The following is a 19289-nucleotide window of genomic DNA, read 5'->3' on the forward strand; positions in this document are numbered from 1 at the left end:
CGGCACTACAAAAGGCAAGGTTGCAAGGAGGGGGAAGGCAGAAAATAAAAGGAAAATATGTGGAAAAAAGGAAGTCTGAGGCACAAACAGCACTAACAAAGCTAGCTGCTTTTCATAACAATGGCATCATGGCTGCTTACAGCAACCTGTAGGGTTTCGATAAGACTCTATTAAGGCCAGTTAACCTCACCTAAGGGGAACACTGAGACAGCTCAGAGTATGGGTTTTGAGTATTTGAGCACTGAGAGGAAAAAGTGAAAGGAATGCGCTCCATGGGCCTTTTCATTGCATTCAGGCTCAACAACATGAACCAATGCACACACACACACACACACACACACACACACACACACACACACACACACACAAACTGCACATATTCAAAATCTCCCAATTACTGTACGCGTTCTACACAGCTAGAGTGGAGAGAAAGCGGCTCTTCCCATCTGTGGCTATGAAAAGCTTAATTGTTATTATCATTATTCAAAAATGCGAGCCACCCTCAATGAAGATGATAATCATAAAAGAAACATGAGGCGAAGTAAACAAGTGGCACCCTCACTGTTGTTGGATGTTTTAGCGGCAAATAACTGACTTTTGTCCCGCATTGCCTCCGTCAGCTGGAAGTGAAGGGAAGTAAAGAAGAAAAAATAAAAACTGCCTAAGCAGTGCGCAAAATTGGATCCAGTTATTTATTGATTACACACAAAGCACTTCTAAAGCTTCGAGGTCTATTCACTGTGGCAGGAGTAGATAACTGAACTGAAGCAGGCCCGCACTCCACTAACTTACACAGGGCGACATCCAGCACCTAACTAAACCCTAAGCCCAGATTCATCGATAATTAATGGGGATGTTGGCGCTAATCCGGTTGGAGATGACTTTTTTCCAGCCTGCCACATCAATGGAATAATCAAGGGCCTAAAACCCAGGCCTTTGCTCCCCATTACCTCAGGCAAAAGAATTCCTGAAAGCATGCCTGGAGGGCACCTGAATTATATACACCATTAAGAGAGAGAGCCTCTCAACGATCCATATGAAATAACACACTTGGTGAGCTCTCATTCTCTCCTCGGCTGCTCTGGCAGAAGGAGATACATATGCACACATATTGAGGGCTTTTTAATGAACCTCATGTGGTAGTGGAGGTGATGCTTTTGTGGGTGGGGGAGGGACAAAACAAGAGCCGGTTTTGCATAGATGTGTGGTGCTGATGCAAACGCCACCCACTGCACATTGGTAATGCACATATGGAGATGAAGCTGCCGGTAAGGTTGGGCTGCTGTCACAACAAGGTAAAGCGGTACAGCTGGTTGGAGCATTTTTAATCAAGTCTGTAGCTTATTCTAGTTTACTGGAAGTGGACAGATAGAGCTTCAAATATAGATGCATGTTTAGGTACGAGGGATTCATCTCATTGTTTTATTTCTTTATTTTTCTGATTAGTCAACTGGTCTTTTATCCTATGAAACTGCAGAAGTAGAAAAAAAAAGTTTATATGTATACTCTAAGCAAAAGAGCTCACTTTCACAATCTAAAACCCAAATATATTAGATTTACAGCGTTAAATGTTGATATCAGACAGTAAGAACTAATCAATATTGGTTTATATTTGAGAATCAATTACAGTTGTTGAATAACTGATCCATCACTTAACTAACCATAGTGCTACACTCATACACAGTACTTTCCACCCAGCTTTTCAGCCTTTCTCTGTCCTGAAAAAACACTCTCACTGCAAGATTCAGTTACATCATTATCCCGGGACAAACACAACCTGAGGCCTAACAAGTGAGTTGAGTTTTTTCTTCCTACTGTTTCAGGGCAAAAATACACCCCTCCCATCTCGCTCATTCTCTGCCTGTTGGAAAAAGAAGGGTGAGCCGAGCCGAGGCCCTGTAATCTAAGACCAGATTTTCATTGGAAGCAAATGCTTTCAATCCGTAGTAAAGACCGGCTCATGTTCAGCAAAGCCTACAATAACAAACCTAGGGGCTTGTCCCATGCGACTTGGGAAAACAGAAGCAAACGGCCAGAGAACCAGCTTGAAGGGAGTGAGTGAGCGTGCAAACTGAGGAAAAAGGCCAGATATCATGAGAAGCATTAGAAGGGGGAAAAAGGGCAGAATGCAAAGAAGGGGCAGAGAAAACACAAAAGTAAAGAAAAGTGTGCTCACAACCATCATTACTTTGCTACCATTTTCGTCACTCATAGCTTAAACCAGATAGAGAAACGCTAACATATCGTAATATTCCTTTCTTTTATAATAATCCTTACTTTACCTACAATGGGAGAAGGAGGGACGGGGAAGCAGAATGGCCATCAATTTTATTGGCATTTCCATTTTCAGTGCAATTTGATACCAATCACCTCTACAAGGTCTGGGGCTAATTTCTGCTTTTCTTTAACCCTAGCAAGTGAGGGTAGAGTGGGAGGAGAGAGAAAAGAAAGGCTGGCTGTGAGGCAGGAAAGGTGCCCAAGCTGTGTTCAGGAGCCATGTTGGGGAAATGTCAACGATGTTACTGCAGCCTATCAGAGACAGAGAGGTTAAAACAGTGGAAGAAAACAAGATAGAGATGGAAGGAGAAATAGTACAAGACAAGAGGGTGGGGGAGAGATGGCAGGATATTCAGAAAAACAACAGATGAAGCTCAAACTCAAGCCACTGATGGAGGCAATGAAGGAGGAGAAAATAATGGGTAGGAAAGGGAAGAGATGCTGTGGCGCATTGAAGTTAATTAGATGGAAAAAAAATAAATCAGACAAGGAACATTCAGTTGATGTAATGCAGATAATATTTTTTCTTGTTTCAGACCTTTGAAGGTGACGTTTTTCTAACAAATAGAACAGAATTATTCTAAAGGCTTCCTCCAAAATGGATTAACTGACAAAATGCTAACACACACTAACTTTGTGGAGCGTTGCGTGAATTCGGACATCCCATTATGAAAATAACACAACAATGTTGAAATGGTGGTACATTCTGCTCTCCAGTTTTGTTATGTAGTCAAATTAAATTAAAATGGCTTAGATTGTAATACACAGTGGCCATGCGCATCGTTTTCTACCCTTCAAATGATGCCTGTAGCCCATGCCGAATGCGCCACACATACTGTGGAAGTAAGATCATTTAAAAAGGTGGAACAATGTGGGCGAATACTTTAAAATAGCTGTTTTTACTGAATGCTTGGAATGAATGCATTGCTATATGATTTTGAGAGCATAAGCTGAGAAAACGTGGGTATGTTGTTTTTATGTGTACACACATTGGTGTGAGTCGCTTTCAGAGTTGATGACATGTGCCTCTTAGACATGCTCAACAGTCCAAATTTTACATTTTTTCTGTGGCCTCATTTCGGATCGGTTGTATGCTTAGATGGGCAGAAATAATTTTGAATGTATTCTTTATTTGTGGAAGAATAATCTCAGTGATATAAGTCTGTCACTCAGCCGATTAGCATTTTAGGTGGTCAGTCAGGCTGTTGGGGATTCTGTTATTCTGTCAGTCTATAAAGTCACCAAATCAGTCAGCCAGTGAGCAAGTTGGTAAGTCTGCCATAAAGCAAACTTGTCAGCCATTCAATAAGTCGGTCAGAAAGCTAGCCAGGCAGCCAGTAAGCCTGTCAGCCAATAAACCAGTCAGTCACTTTCCATATACAGGCTGCCAGGCTTATTAAGGGCCTCACCAGGCTGTAACCCTGGGCTGCGTGCATGCAGCGTTGGGAAGCTAAGCTAGCAAGCTCCAGTCCCCCCACAAGGAAAAAGCCACAGGCACAACTCTGGGCCTGGCCCACTGATCAGCCATGACAACGTCTTTGCAACTAGTTAGAGGAGGGACAGGGAGGGGGATGGGGGGTAAATCAATGCAGGGCGGTGGGGGTGCATGTTTGTGTGTGAAGAATGTACGCATGCATAGATGTGCATTTGTCTGTATGTGTGTGTATCTCTGCCATTCCTCATGCATGTGTGTTTTCAGCCACAGAGGGTCTGTGAGTGTGTGTTTGTGTGTGTGTGTGTGTGTGTGTGTGTGTGGCAATTAGGAGCAGGCCACTGACTGGAAGAAGCCAGGGGCAGTTGAAATGCCCCGGGGCCAACCAAGGGAAGGAATATTTTATCAGTCCCCTCTCACGTTGTATAAAAAAAATACACACTTGCACACAAACTCACACACATACAGTTTGAGCAAAGAGATAATGACGCAAAAATTAGGTTAGTTCTCCTCATGCATTACCAGTAGGTTTGTTAGCATTAGCTAAACTTACGCTTACTGTGCTCATTCAGCTTCAGTGGCTTTCGTTTGAGCCATTTTGCCACTTCATGTTTCATTCTTGCATTCCCTCCTTCCTACTTCATTACTTTTCCCTCTCCTCTTCCTCTCTGTCTACTGCACTGCTGGGTTTGAATGAAACATATTTGCACAGTATTGGGGGTGTAAGAGTGAGGCATTGTTATCTTCCCTGAATGGAAGCTTGAACTTGCTTTCCATATATCAAACGGCTGCTATTTTACAGATAAAAAATTACTGAAAGCTGATGTAGACATGAAGCTGACATTTTTTAAAGTCCTCAGTCTTTGTGTTTTCAGTCTTCCTCTTCATCTAGTGAGTGCAAATTAACTTCCGCCTCACTCTAATGTCTTTATCACTTCTATGTATCTCTCTTTCTCAAGGCATATTCTGACATTATCAAGCAGTATCTAGGCTAATCTGTTATGATCTGATTATGAACCATCTCACAGCATAGGAGCAACACTGGTACTACCTGCCCCCTGAGAGCGGGCACACGTGCCATTCTGAGGTGTCAGCCATTTTTCTGCTGCCTGGCAAATTAACAGCCACATATTCGCCAGTCATTCATCTGCGAACAGCGATCTTGTCAGCCACGATGCTTCAAGCGCAATGCAGGAGAATTATGACATTTAGCTTTCTAATATTTTTTTCTTTCTTAGAAGCACTGCTGCGATGACAAATAAAGGTTTTGAATATTAGCTTTGTGCCAGATGTCATGAGTGGGATGCTGTGTGAAGAGCCTTTCACAGATGGCCAAACGTTTTTCGAGGATATTGTGAGACGTTTTTGCTCTACAGGCTGTGGATGGCCTGAGTGAAGAAGGAGTGAAGACAGGTCTTTTCAGTTAGTAACAGTGCATTTAGTCTAACGGCTATTTGTTCCAAGACAGAGTGCGTGTGTCTTTCACAGATTGTGACCTGCAGCTGATCTTTCATAGGCCACTCCTAAAGTTTCACACCCTAGAAAGCTCACATGACCCTGGATTGGCTGCCCAGGAAAGGCTCAGGCCTCAAGGGCCTGCTATCCTGTTCCACATGGGATACACACATCTCATATGGGCAGGCGAGAAAAAGTCATCCATACGCACACGCACAGTCAAAGCATGATGGACAAAGTGCACACACTCTTGCTGGTGTACATTCACTAAAGTGCTCTCCATCTCACTTTTTTTTCCTCACTGGCATTCACACAGAAACACACGCACACTTGCATACAAACACACATACATTACATTCCCCGAAATCCTCAGAGGGGTAAAGACAGCCTTGCAAGAGGGAGGGAGCAAAGAAAAAAGTGGCGTTTATTGTATTCAGGCCATTCATAAGCTCTAGACTGAGGGGGATGCAGAGAGATGCATAAGGGGGTTGCAGGCTGTGGGGGGTTCCCTTTGCATGGTTCTGGAGGCCCCTCCCACCTCCAAATATTCTGAACATGCAGGAATTCCTTGCAATGCAAGTAGGGGCACATTTTCAAAAGCATCTCCCCCTTTCGCGCACCAAAACAGAAACACACCACTCACATACACCGGTTTCCTCAGCTCCTCCATGAGGCAACTTTCCAATAATGACTAGCAAAGTAAACCACACACACACACACACACACACACACACTTCAATACAAAACACCCTCTGTGACCAATGCTGTTTCGCCTCCCTTTTATTCACAAGGAGGAGGAGAGATGGAAAGAAATCCCCACGACTTCTCTACAGATAATGACATGCGCTGTCGAAAAAAACAATATGGCTAGTCTAGACTTCCCTTCCTGCAGAGTCTCTCCGGTTTTTACATCTTGCCTTAAAACCTCGGCCACTTTGTTGGGATCATTTCATTCTGAAGAACAGATTATTCATTGTAGAACATACACCAGCCACAATATAATTAATAAATAGTTTGGGCAAAGAAGGAAAGCTGTCATTATTTCAAGAGGAAAAAAATGGGCTCACCAGGTAAACAATCAGAGGAGACAAAGTAATTGCTTCCTGTAATCAAAGATAATTCCAATGAAGTAATTACAGTAAATAAAGAGTGCTTTGCAAGAACAAAGCCTGTTACTTTGAATGATGACAGTTTTGTGGATGAGTACTGACATGCTCAATAATGACTGTAACTGATGAGTCATTTACAAGGGTTATTTGTTATTAAAGCACACTGGAGAGTTCTTGTTGTGAGAATCTGAGCCAAGTTTAGAGCAATTATTTAATTTGTGGTGATCTGATTCGAGGAGGTGATAAAGAAGTCAGACACAAAATAAGTCTAACAACCAAAAAAAGAAAAAGAAAAAAAACAAGTTTCATATTTATGAAATAATTAAAAGCATTTCATTAAAAGCTTCGGGTCTCTGAGGTTCACGTCCCTTTTGCTTGAGCGGTTTGGGTACAGTGTTGTTAGTATTCAGACTGAATATAAGTAGACATTCATGTATGCTTTCCCATGTGTTTCACATTACCGTGTGTGCTGGGCTGTCCTACAAGTAAAAAGATAGGCATAGAAGACACTGCATTATATACTGCTTTTCAGATTTTAGTGAGCGCAGCGAGCACTGTGAAAACACCAAATTGGGCTTTGGAAATCTTTTGAGTGTTAAAGGCCAAATCTTATTAAATAATCAAAATTAGATCTGTTTTAATGGTCATTTTCTCTGCTAAAGTGTGCTTGTGTTTCTATGTCTTATGGCTGAGATCCATCCACTGTTTGCTATGAGGGGGGAGGGATCGGGCCTGTTGACATAGCCATAGGTGATGGCAAAAATGTCAGTGTAAATGTGACTGCTCTCTCTGTGCCATTTTCCTGAAAAGGGTCATCACCACAGGCTGCCTGACGCGCTGGAAACTGCCTCAAGCGCAGGGCAGCGACACGACATTAAACTGCAGTATGCCTCCACGCACAGAAACATACACACAACTCACACACAAATACACACACGCACACATCAACTGCCTTGTATTGCCACTTCTTGATCAGTTGAAAAAGAAAGAATGAGCGAGAAAGACACACAGTACAAGCTCAAATGAAAGTGCAGGCCGATGAATTCACCCTTTAATGTTGAGCACTTTTGCTGTGTAACTATTGATTTTTCCCCTCTTTCCTTTGTGTTGCCGTTTTCTTTTTTCAAACCTGAAGACAGAAGACCTGACTTAGTTCAAATTGAAGCACTTGCGAGAGGGGCACAAAGCTTCTTCGCCTCTGACACAAACAAAAAAAATGGTACTGAAACTGTGTCTCTTTTGCCGATTTCTCACTCTTAACTCTCACTTTAAATTGTTTTACTACCTGTCAGGTGGCTTTTGACACCTCTGACTCGCCGAGCTTCAGTCAAACTCAGCGCACAGTAAACAGATAGAGTAGGAGAGAGTTAAATGGACTATGGAAGAAGACGGGAAGGGGGGAGGGGATGGTAGAGAGGACAAGGACTATAACAAAAGCTGAGAGCACTTAACGGCACAATGGCCCGGCGGTCCTTTCCAAAACTCAGCTGATGTGCTGAAGGGCGTTCCAAAGTCCTTCAATGAAGATGTAGGACAAAGAAAAGGAACTTTCAGATAATCTGAAGGAAAAACATCCTATTTGACTTTTCCATAGACCAAAATTCAGCAGATCTTTATGTCATAAATTTATGAAACTCATGAGCCGTCAAAAAGTCCTCTCGATAAACTCAAACTGACAGTAAACACATGCTTCCTTTGAGAGCCCTCTTCTAATCTGAGGTATCAAGGTATTATTTTTAGCCAACATGAATTTACTAAAAATACATCCTTTGAAATGGACTTTTCCAGAGAACCAAATTTTGTGAAATTATATATTACACCACTAACTTGTTTGCCTTTAGCCATCCTATCAACACCACCAGTTAAATTAACTAAAATTAAGTTTAAATGTATCATTTCAGCACCAACAGCCACTCTGCTCCGTCTGTAATCACGTCTTTGTGTTTAGGGGTGTACTGCCGTTAACCAAACAACAGACTCTCGGTTTATCTTTTTCAAAGCTAGCGTCTTTGTCTGCAATTTCCCACATTGTAAGTGTATGTATGACACAATGTCTGATAAACATATTAAATGCACATGGATTTTCCCACTCACGCTAACCTATCAGCGCCGGCCAAACTGAAGCAAGTCGTTAGATAAAACAGGCACGCTAATCCTGTGGTGGCATGTGCTAATAATAGCGCATTAACTTTTAGAGAAGTTTTTTTTTTTCTCTCTCTTTTTTGTATGTGTGTGTGTGTGTGTGTGTGTTGTGGGTTTTATGTAGTATAAGATGGTCTGCCTGCACCCACAAGCTCAGGTTAGTGAGGGGAGGGTTAGAAAAACAGGTTAAGTCATTATCTGAGCCCCAACCCACTCTGTTAATGTACTTTGGATTGCTGGGTGGTTGATTTAAATTTGAGGGGTTTATTTGAGCTTATTTTTAAAAGGTAAACAAGCTTTTTTTATCATATGATGCCCTCTTAAAAACTCTTTCATGTGTGCCTCAATAACATCCACATTTAGGTTTCACAAGCTCAAGTATTAGAGATTACCGCCTTTAAGGAATGCCGCATCTCCAGGCCCCCCACCCCTCTCTCCTTGTCATGGCCTTGATAGACACAGGATGTGGTGTTGTGTGGATGTGGGGGATTTGTAGTCCTATCACCCTACCCATACGCAGCCCTGATAAGACTTTTGGGACAGAAGCAGAGGAAGAGGAAGCGAGTGGGTTTACAGCGACCCACGTCCTGTGGAGCATGGGCCCATGTGGACAGCAGTGATATGCCCCCCATGGATGTCGGCTCTCGCCACACAGTCCCGCCGAGTCACTTCCTGATAGAGGCAGCCCTCTCTCGGGGTGACTTCCTGTAAGAGTATGACCTCTCTGCTGCTTAAGAGAATCTCAATGGAACAAAGACCCAGGACTGCCCATGGGAGTTGGTCCGTACAATATTCATATCATATATACATATATGTATGTGTGTGTTTGTGTGTGTGCTTAATACAACCTTTCAGGTCTTTACTGCAAAGGTTATCGCAGTGAGAATCTCTGCCCACAGTTCCTGCTCATCTCTTTGAGTTTCACTGGCTTGGAGCGAGAGGGGACGATCAGGTTACATCCAAATGTGTGTTCACAAGTGTGTGCCCCACAAGTGGCAAGCTTTGTGTTGCTCTGCAAACACACAAAGTAAACGCCCATGTTGCCCTCCAGCCTAACCTGCTACTCCTCTGTTTATCTACAGGTATTTGTTATCTAGCCCCTCTCTTTCCTCTTTCTCCCTCCCCGAACTCTTAGAAAAGCTTGGCGAGGTCTTTATCTCCAAATCGAATCCCTATAGCAGGTATCCATGTCAAAGGGACCAATGGGAGGCGGCCTCTGGGGACAACATGTTTGGTCTGGGTCAGCCTTAGGTCAAGCTTTGGCCAGAAGACTTGCATTAAAACAACCCAACCTTCAACTTAGTGCATGCTCAGTTACCTGGACTCATAACACAACATCTCGGCTTTGATATTTCGCAACTTTTCGCTTCTCACAGACATGACAGACTAAACTGAAACAAATTATCGAACAGACAGGTGTTCATAACTACAACAGCACACATGCAAACAGAGACCTGGTTCGCTGCAGGGATCAAATCTGAGCAAAATCTAAATTAATACAACTATTAAAAGTCAGGTTTCACTGTTAGAAGCAAAGAAGGCTGTATATTTCATGTAAGAATTAAAAAACAATTGCGAGCAAAAAGTTTCAGTGGCACAGACTCATATCAATAGTAAAGAAAATCCACAGGGATGGAGGTTGCGACCAAAAATGGCGCTTCTGCTGGTGTTTTCCTGGCATGAAATTGGCTTTGTCTGGGTGTAGTTTGGAGAGCTGGCTGGTAAATTCTCCCCTTTCTTTTGTTCAGAAAGGGCGGGGGGGGCTCCATGCATAATGGTCTTAGCCAGGGAGGTCTGGAACTGTGTCCATAAATTGAATTATTTCAATTTGAGGGAGAGAGTGAGAGAATAATGGAGAGAGCTGTGAGAGTGTTGCATTTACATGTGAACATATGCATGTGTGCTGCTTGAGAGAGTCTCATTTTTATTCTTCTTCAGGGTTCATATTTACAAGTGAGAATAAAAACCAAGTGGCAGAAGATTATAGAAGAGGCCAAATGTTACTTTGCAGCTGGAAGCTGTAGTCATGGATAAGAAAAAGACTGATTGTCCCATCTGAACATTACAGCTCCAGTATCTTTCTCTTCTTGCCAAGAGATCAGCTGAATAAAATGAAAACAAGTTGCTTGGTTTTGTGTATGCAGAGAATCTCCTAACTTCACAAAATACTAAAACAGCAGATATGCTGGTGTGTGTGTGTGTATATAAGGGTGGAGGTGAGGTGAAAATATTCCTGACACAATATAATCGGCAGGAGACCATATGGCAAACTGGCAGCAAGCTATTTATCCTTATCCTCTTTGGAGTCTAAAATTAGCACGTTGCTGTTTGTAGCTTTAAGCTGGACTCCAACCACTACTATAGAACTAATAATAAAGAACAAAAAAAAAAACAGTTGGCACCACTCCACTCCCATCTCCTCCACCTTCTGGTTTTCGCTTTAGCAAACTTTTTGTACCCATCCTTGTCTCTCCTTCACCTCTTCTCTTTCCGGCTAAACTGCCCTGATATAAAGATCAAATCATGCCAAACTCACAAATATGAGCTGGATTCATATCATAAGAGCAATGCCTTAGCCAGGTTTCCCAATAAGCCCATGTGTCAGGAAAGCCCGGATTTCCTGAACACGGACCCCCTTGGCCAGCTTAAGAGCATAGGATGATGAGGCTAATCTCTTTATCAAAAGCCTAAATAAACATGTGTCTGTGTGTGTATCTGTGTGTGTGAGTGTGTGTGTGAGTTGCTTGTTTGTGTCTTCGTGTGTGTGCCAAGGGGCCAAACAAAGCTTCTTTTCCAAACAAAGTACTAATACCTTGTCTCTTTGCTCTCCCCCCTCAATTACCTCTCTTGCTCTCCTCTCATTCTTTACAAACAGTCCAATGCCACAGCGGTGTCACCTCCATATCCATCTAAAATATATACTTTAAGTAAGCGTAACTGTTACTTTTCCAACAAAAAAAAGAGGATCTTATTCATGGAAAAAGCTCATCTTGTCCTTCACCCCTGTAATCTGCAGGCAGAGGTGACTGACTATATTCTCCAGTCCTGCAGTCTGCTATCAGGGTTTTCCCTGAAAAGTTAACATCTATCTGATCAGAGGCCTCCTGGGCCCTGAGCTCAGCTCCTTTTCAAGTGAGAAAGAGGAGGAGAGGAGTAGGGAGACACAATCAGCAGTGAGAGGGGTGCAAAGACAGAAGGACGACAGAGAGTTTAAGGTCTTTTTATGGGCCGGACCTAATGTGTTGTGTCACATCTGTGATGAGTCCCTGTGATTTTACTGTCAGATTCCCTATCAACCTGTACTGCCACAATGAAGAGCCAGGGCGTTTTCTGTTGTGAGCGCTTCATTGTGTGGATTTGGGCCTCTGTGTACTGTTCTGTGCATGTGGGTCTGCATGTGATTCAATTGAATTTCGGGCGAAACTGAAAACAGACGAAATACGGAACACAAACTGTTGACAATTCCAAATTTGTCTCCATTTTGCGCTGTCATCACAAGAACGCAACACCATTCACATAGACGAACACTCGTACACTCAAATATAATTGCCCAAGTGAGTGAGTGGGCTGTTTTTCCAGGTCATTTGCATGACAAGTGGAACACCACATTTCACTTTGTTTAGATATGTGAATCAAAGCGAAAGAATTTCCTTGAGATATCTAGTAATTTGGCAAAAGTGGCATCTTCTTTTGGAACAGATTTACACTTGAATTGAGCAAATTATGGTGCTTTGTACAAAAATAAACTTCAACAGAACTCTCAATTAACAGTTTTTAAACAGGATGAATTGAGAGGCACTGCAGACAGAAAAATGTTGCATCGAAAATTTAAGAAGGAATAGTCTTCACCACCTTTATATATTCAAGATTTTTGTCATAATCTCCCCACCCGGACACACAAGAGACATCAACAAGGCACAGAGGGTGTGTAAATAGTATCTTTTAGCAAACACCAGTAATTAGATATAGGCATTTGGCATTCACACCAGTCACAAATTAAAGAAGAGTGCTTCCTGTAAACAGACAGTGAGAATCTGTCTACATCATTAGTGTGCCACAATTATAACATGGGAGCTAAAGATACATTTCCCTCCCACTTGCGCTCCCTCCGTGGAGCAAATGGAGTAGAACCTCTTGTTTTTTTTCTCTGAGCCGCAGAAAACTACACAATCTGATCCAAGTGCATTTATGGATGAAATAAGGGAGATAAAAGGCAACACAGGCAATTTTAAAAGACAAACAATACACGTTTATTTATTTGACAGACTTTTTGTACAGAACAGATTCTAAGCAAGCTCAGAAAGTGAAGGCATATGAAAGGCAGGGAGAAGGAAGCTATTTCGTGTGGATGCATGTCATGAATGAAAATGTATTTCATGTAAATTCTGCACACGGGGCATATTGTAATGTCTGGGCTAGACTTTGCATTTCTTTGGTCATGCAAACATGCCCACATGTAACCAACAGACGGAGAGGCACAAACTGAATGAATGCAGGGGAGATTTAAAGTAACAGAGAGCAGAGGAAAGATTCCATTCACCTTCAAAATGTGCCAGTGATTCCACTGGATGTTATTACAGAAAGTCTAAATCAAGGATACAATAAGAGTATACAAAAAGAGGAAAATGAAAAAGACAGGCAAAGGGAAAAATAGAGACAATACACACAAATATAAGACTCACATAGTGAATACACTCAGGAACTCACACAGTATAGTTCCCAAAGTATGAGTCAAATAAGCTCTTATCACAAAAACTTATCAAATGCTTTTATGGTTATTTACCTTCTCACACATGAAATGTTGACTCAAGCCAATAAAACCAAGTTACGGGAGCTGATTTAGAAAGCAGAAGATCATTTCATGTGAAAGGAGGGTAGGAAAGGAGAGGAAACCACTTTGTTTACTTTTATTTCAGACCCTTTTTTCCTGGTGACCTCAGCGGCTGCGTGACACCAGCCTTAATCCTAAAAGCAAACTGACTCCTCTCTGTGGGAACCTGGTACAATTTCCACTTTTTTTGAGAGGGGCAAACTCGGGCCACTTGAATTTGCTTGCTGCCTACGAGGAAATAAAAAAAAAAAAATCATCAAGGGCCATCATTTTCTGAAAGACGAGTCACAACACGACGGCGGACGTGTCAGCCACTGCAATAGAGCAAGGTTGTAAAGCTCAGGGAGAGGAAGGTCATTGCTGGACACTGAAAAGCCAAACAATGTCTTTTTCCCAGGTAATTCCAGGTAATAATGTTTGAGATGCAGTAAATCCAGCCGAGGCTGAATAAACACTGCTACCGACAACACAAAGTTGTTGAAGGTATTTTAAAGCCAATTACCCTTCATGCTCGTCATACGGTGTATTGATTTTCATGACAGACATGTGAACAGAAAGTCTGGTTTAAGCTCTTGCAGATATTGAGTCACATTTTGTTACACACACTCAGACAAAACGTGAGCCTAAGTTGGCCTGACCAGAACTCAGATTGCTCTTTGCTCGCAGTGGTGTATGCACCTCAACAGACTCACAAAAAACACTCAGCAGCACTTAACACAGTAATCAGCAGTAACTGCTCCGTCTTTTTCTTCTTCTTCTCACACACATACAGAGACACTGCTCCAGCATCAAAACGCTTCCACAGTATTCAGTCTGAGATTCTCTCCCTTCCATCTTATCTCACTCTCGCATTTTACTCTGTTTCTTTCTGTCTTTTTGTTCCACTTTCATCCTCTTCCCTCCGTTCACACCCCGAGGAAATCAAAGAGAGAATCCTGCTTGTGTCTGCCAGCTACGTACTTCCACCTCCAGTAATACTGACTGCAGAATAATCAAGGGAGCCACATACCTTTTATCCACCCACAGAGCCCCACATTTAAACAGATTACCGGTAACGCTGGACACCGGTAAGAAAATTACCGGACCGAGGACCTTGCTCGATTACGTCTAGACAATGTCTAGACAACATACACAAAAACTTCAATGTTGTCTCTTTTACTGTCCATGTTTCTATTTATAGTTTTATGCCTTTTAATATTTGGTGTAAAAGAGCAACCACTTTCGTACAGATTAATAAAAGCAGATACTTAAAGTTGCTGCTGTATAACAGTATTGCTTGATAGTGCTAATTTAGCTTGTCATGCATCTAATTGTTGCAGTTAAAATTGAAAGGAAAATAGAAAGCATCTGTGAGCTACTGAAAGAGAAAATCAAGTCAGGGAGGGGAAAATACCACACAAACACACGCAGTTCTCTCTTCCAGTCTACTGGACAATCGGACCACTTAATCAGTGACTTTGAGATGACCACGTGAAGCTGAATGATTGGACAACTGGGAGCCAGCTGCTGATTGCCTGGCACCCCTGTCCATGTCCGCGATTGCCCACCCTACCTCTTAAAACCACCCAATGAGATGACTGAAATCAAAAGCTACTCTGTGGCCTGACCTTGTTGGAGGGTACAGAGGTTGGATAGTAGATGCATGGATGGATGGATGAATGGATGACAGCATCAGGAATATTCCAGCCTGATCGATGGGGATTTACAGCCAGTGAAGGTTATAAACAGCGATCAACAATGAATAGGCAAAAGCTGCTCTAGGACAAAATAATCACAGCAAGCCAAGAAAGTTGGCAGTCCAAATGTTTTTTTGGAACCACATCCCCAACCATGTTTATCCCAGCTGGGACTGTCAGCAATATTAGCAAATGTTTTCTTCCCTTGTCTTTACAGTTCCATCTATTGTTTTAGTGAAGTGATAATTAAATCCTTCTGGTATCATTTGTTTTCTTCCATATATTCACAGTATATAACATTTGTAAAGCTGACTTGACTAATAATAAAAACAATAAATTAACTACCACACTGGTCTCTGAATTAACCACATTAGGTGCTCTTTCCTATAGATCAACATTAATCTATCTCTCCAAAACACATCAACAGAACTGCAAAAACTCAGAGCTAGACATCACACAACAAGCAGAAATCTCAGGCCACTGCTCAGACACCAGAAATGTAGGCAGACACTAACACAGCCTTACAGGGAGCCATTTGTCTTGGCGCAGCACACTGTACTCTTTACAAACGGTCTGGGTAATTGGTGATACATATCTAATATCACCAGTCATCGCCTCACTCCCTGGGTGCTTCTGACAAGCAGAGAAGGAAACCCTGTAGCTTTCAAAAACAGAGCAAACACTGCTCTGTTCCTCTGCTCAGCCTGCATCCACATCGCTGCAGCTGACCAATTCAATGCCTGAATGTTATTCTGTTTCCCTCGCACGCCAGGCCCTCAGAGAAGCCAAGGGGTGTCTTTACAAATTCACACAGGCAAAGAAGAGTACTTTATACTGCGAGAAAAAGAGAAGGCTTGCTCATGTGCATGAGGGACTCCCCTCCATTGCAGGCATATATGATCTGTTAGCTTTTCCTTTGCCCTTCGAGCATTACTTTTCACAGAATAGCATGATCCAAGGCTGCAGAGGGGCTTCTCCAGAGGGCTTGTGGGTATTAAACAAAGGGGCCTGTTGGTAGGAACTCTCTAACACACAGCTGGGCTAATGGAGTGGGACTAATTAACTACAGGGCTGCTCTCTGACTTTTCTTGTCGATGCTTGCTGGATGTTTACAAAGATCTCACAGAGAAAGGGAGGAGAAAAAATAAGAGGCTTTCTTCTTTGTCTGCTCTTTAGGGAGAAAGGAGACACCCAGGACTGATTTTAATGACATGTGTGAAGCAAATGTGATCCTCCCTCTATTTTTTGTTACTGCCAATGGAATTTAGTGCTAAAAAATACCATTGGCATTGTGGTCAAAGCATAAACACCATAACTAAGTATGCAGCATCTGAGAATTGTAACCACATGCAAAAATAAAAGACGGACTTTTTTCTCATCGTCTCTGTGACACTGAGAAAGCACTGCAAAACATCTGCTAGTTCAAGAGTCATCATTAACCATCTTGTTGTTGAAAAATACATCATCTGATGATCAAATAGTTTGCTTTCAGATGAAAATGTCTTCCTTTTTTCAACACTCGTCAATATGGTGACTACTGATCTTAAATAATGCATGGACATCATGACGATTTCTCCAGCTTCTGGATTCGAGTGCGAGTACACTTCCGGGTAGATGCAGAACTTTTTATACCAGTGGGCAGTGACCCATTAAAAAAAACAGGACAGAGTGAAACATGTGTTTGTCTCAGGAATAGCCTCAGAAAAAAAGCAAGGAAAAAGGAGACAGAGGAGGGTTCACGTGTTAAAGGCCCCTTGACTATCCAGCATCCTTCCTCTGAGCTGCTTCACTTTGCTGGAGGGGGAGGCTGGAGGCTGGAGGAGAGATGAACACAGAGTAGATGATAGGGAAACAAGAGGGGAAGAATCAGGGAAAAATTGAGGGGGGAAGGAGGTAGACAAAGTCTCAGGGAAGAAAAGGAAATGGGTTGAAAGATGGATGAGAGGAAAGGGGAGCGAATGGGTCAAGGAGAGAAAGATGACATTAGCTGTGCTGCTCTGCAGGTAAAGGGGAAGGAAGAGGCATAGACAGAAAGATCAGTACGGAAGTAGCCAAGACTGTCCATCCCTTAGCAACATCACCAAGGATATTTAGGGCAAGTTGTTATTATGACTTATAATTTCATTTCAAAGATAAGATATCTATGGCAGCCTATAAAAAAATCTCCAAAGAAATTGTCACCCAGGCAACCAGGAAACTGGAGCTTACAAACATACAGTAGTCACTGAAAAGTTCAACATTGGGAAATCAAGTTTAACTGCAAATAACCAAAAGAAACAAAGTGACCAAAAAAAGAAGGGCTGAAAACTTGATGGAAAACTAATTTCAGAAGCACTTATATTAGACATAATCGAGAAACACGAGGAAGTGGTTTGATTGAACAGTAAATAGGTAAGGGAGAGGAAGAAGAAGAGTGATGGAAAGATAAGGATCTCAAGAAAAAGATAGGATGGGAAAATAAGAACAGGAAAGTAAAGAAGGAAAAGGGGAAAAGAGTTAACATTAAAAGAAGTGGCAAAGAAAAAATGACAGCGAACAAAGAGAGGTGAGAGAAAGGGAAAGAAGAGGGATAAACAAAGGTGGTGTTTGAGAGTGAGTAGGAGGTATGGAAGGAAAAAAAGGGGGAGGAGAAAGAGAAAAGCAAAGGGATACATGAGGAGAGAGAAACTGGCTGACATGAAAATGAAAGGAGAGATTGAAGAGTAGGTGGGAGACAAGGGAAAACTGCAAAACAGAGGGAGGATGTAAAGATGAAAGGGTGTGAGAGAGGGGAGAGAGACAACAGGGTGAAGCTGTCAGGGAGAGAGTGAGCAAAGTGCCAAACAGATAAATAACCAGCTTACTGGGATTACCAAGTGAATGACACAGAATCTGCCAGAGCCAATATGACGTGGCAGTGATAGCTCTTAACCCATATAAACCTGAAACCAGTCCAAGATGTCCTGTGGTATTTACTGTTGTCACCATGTCCTGATGCTCCATGTGTGTGTGTGTGTGTGTGTGTGTGGGTGCGTGTGTGTATATATTGTGTGTTTTGTTTGTGTGGGCCCACACAGATGCACATGTTACGGTAGCTGCAGGCTTTAGAAAGGCAAGAGCGATTTAATACTACCTGGGTTTAAAAACTCAAATCAAGAAGAATACACCACATGGCCAGACGTATGCGGACATCTGACAATTACTGACATACATGCAGACCTGTCACAAATATTACATAATAACCTGATGGCGATTATTTGAGCTAAATGCAATTATTTTCCATATTCGTTTCCCTTCAGAACAGAAAGTCTGCAGCTAAACTTGCACTTTTTAAAATGTGTTGATGCATCCATTTTATTTTTGCTATGGTTTAATTACAACAGGAGTAAAAATGTTGATGTAAAATAATTCTGAGGTAATAAATTGTAGAAACATTCTGATTTTCTCCTTATTCTACACCCTAAATCCTATAGCAGTGTTCGAAAACTCCTGTCCCGTATGGTTTAGACGCTTCCTGGCTTCAACACACCTGGCTCAAATAAATTGGTCATTAACAGGCTTTGGCAGAACTCGAGGACAAGATGTTGAAAAGGACCATTTTATTTGAATCAGGTGTCGTGGAGCAGGGAAATATCTAAAACATGCAGGGCAGTGGCCCCAGAGGACCGAAGTTGAGAAACACTGTCCTACAGACTGGAATCAATGCCAAATGAAAAAGGAGAGCCAAAAAATTAAAGATGATCCGCTGCTGCGAAACGGTGATAGTCAATGGAACTAATATCACTAATCTGAAAAAATATCTTTGGATGCGACACCCAACTCAATTTATATTTATCGAGTTTGGAAAAACAATCACAGTTAAGTTATTTTTTAATCTGCAGTTTTAACCAAGAAAGCTTCTATGCAAATGAATGATAGATATAGGGTGTGTGTGAATTATCTTACCATCATTAGGCATAAAAAAATAAATTGCCAAAAAAAAAGCACATTAATATTTTGTTAAACCACCTTTAGCTTTGATTACGGCATGCATTTGTTTCAAAAGGTTTATACAGTCTCACAACATTCCTTTCTGACCAGAGTAGCATTCAGTTTTTGCCAAGCTCTTGTGTAATAATGGGAAAGTCAGAAAAACTTCAAGTCCTCTTCAGCTTATCCCAAACATTCTCAATGGAATCTGATGAGTACTGACATTGTCATTTTAGAATATGCCTGTGCCTGGTCATTAAGTACAGTAAAACTGTCTTTTTGGGCGGATAACATTGCTGAACCTAGACCTGAACAACTGAAGCAACCCCAGATCATTTGCTTTGTTAAATCCAGGTAGTGGCTTTTTTTTTTTTTTTTTGCCAAACAGAGCATAACAAACAGAAAAATACAATATTGAT

General features: G+C 41.9%; 1 protein-coding gene across 4 annotated transcripts in view; it reads right to left on the reverse strand.

The window, feature by feature from the left end:
* The window catches only part of meis1b (Meis homeobox 1 b), a 77890-nt gene that overhangs the window by 41973 nt on the left and 16628 nt on the right, over positions 1-19289 (reverse strand). The window lies entirely within an intron of this gene.

The sequence above is a fragment of the Odontesthes bonariensis genome, chromosome 2, assembly GCF_027942865.1.
Source record: "Odontesthes bonariensis isolate fOdoBon6 chromosome 2, fOdoBon6.hap1, whole genome shotgun sequence".
NCBI lineage: Eukaryota > Metazoa > Chordata > Actinopteri > Atheriniformes > Atherinopsidae > Odontesthes > Odontesthes bonariensis.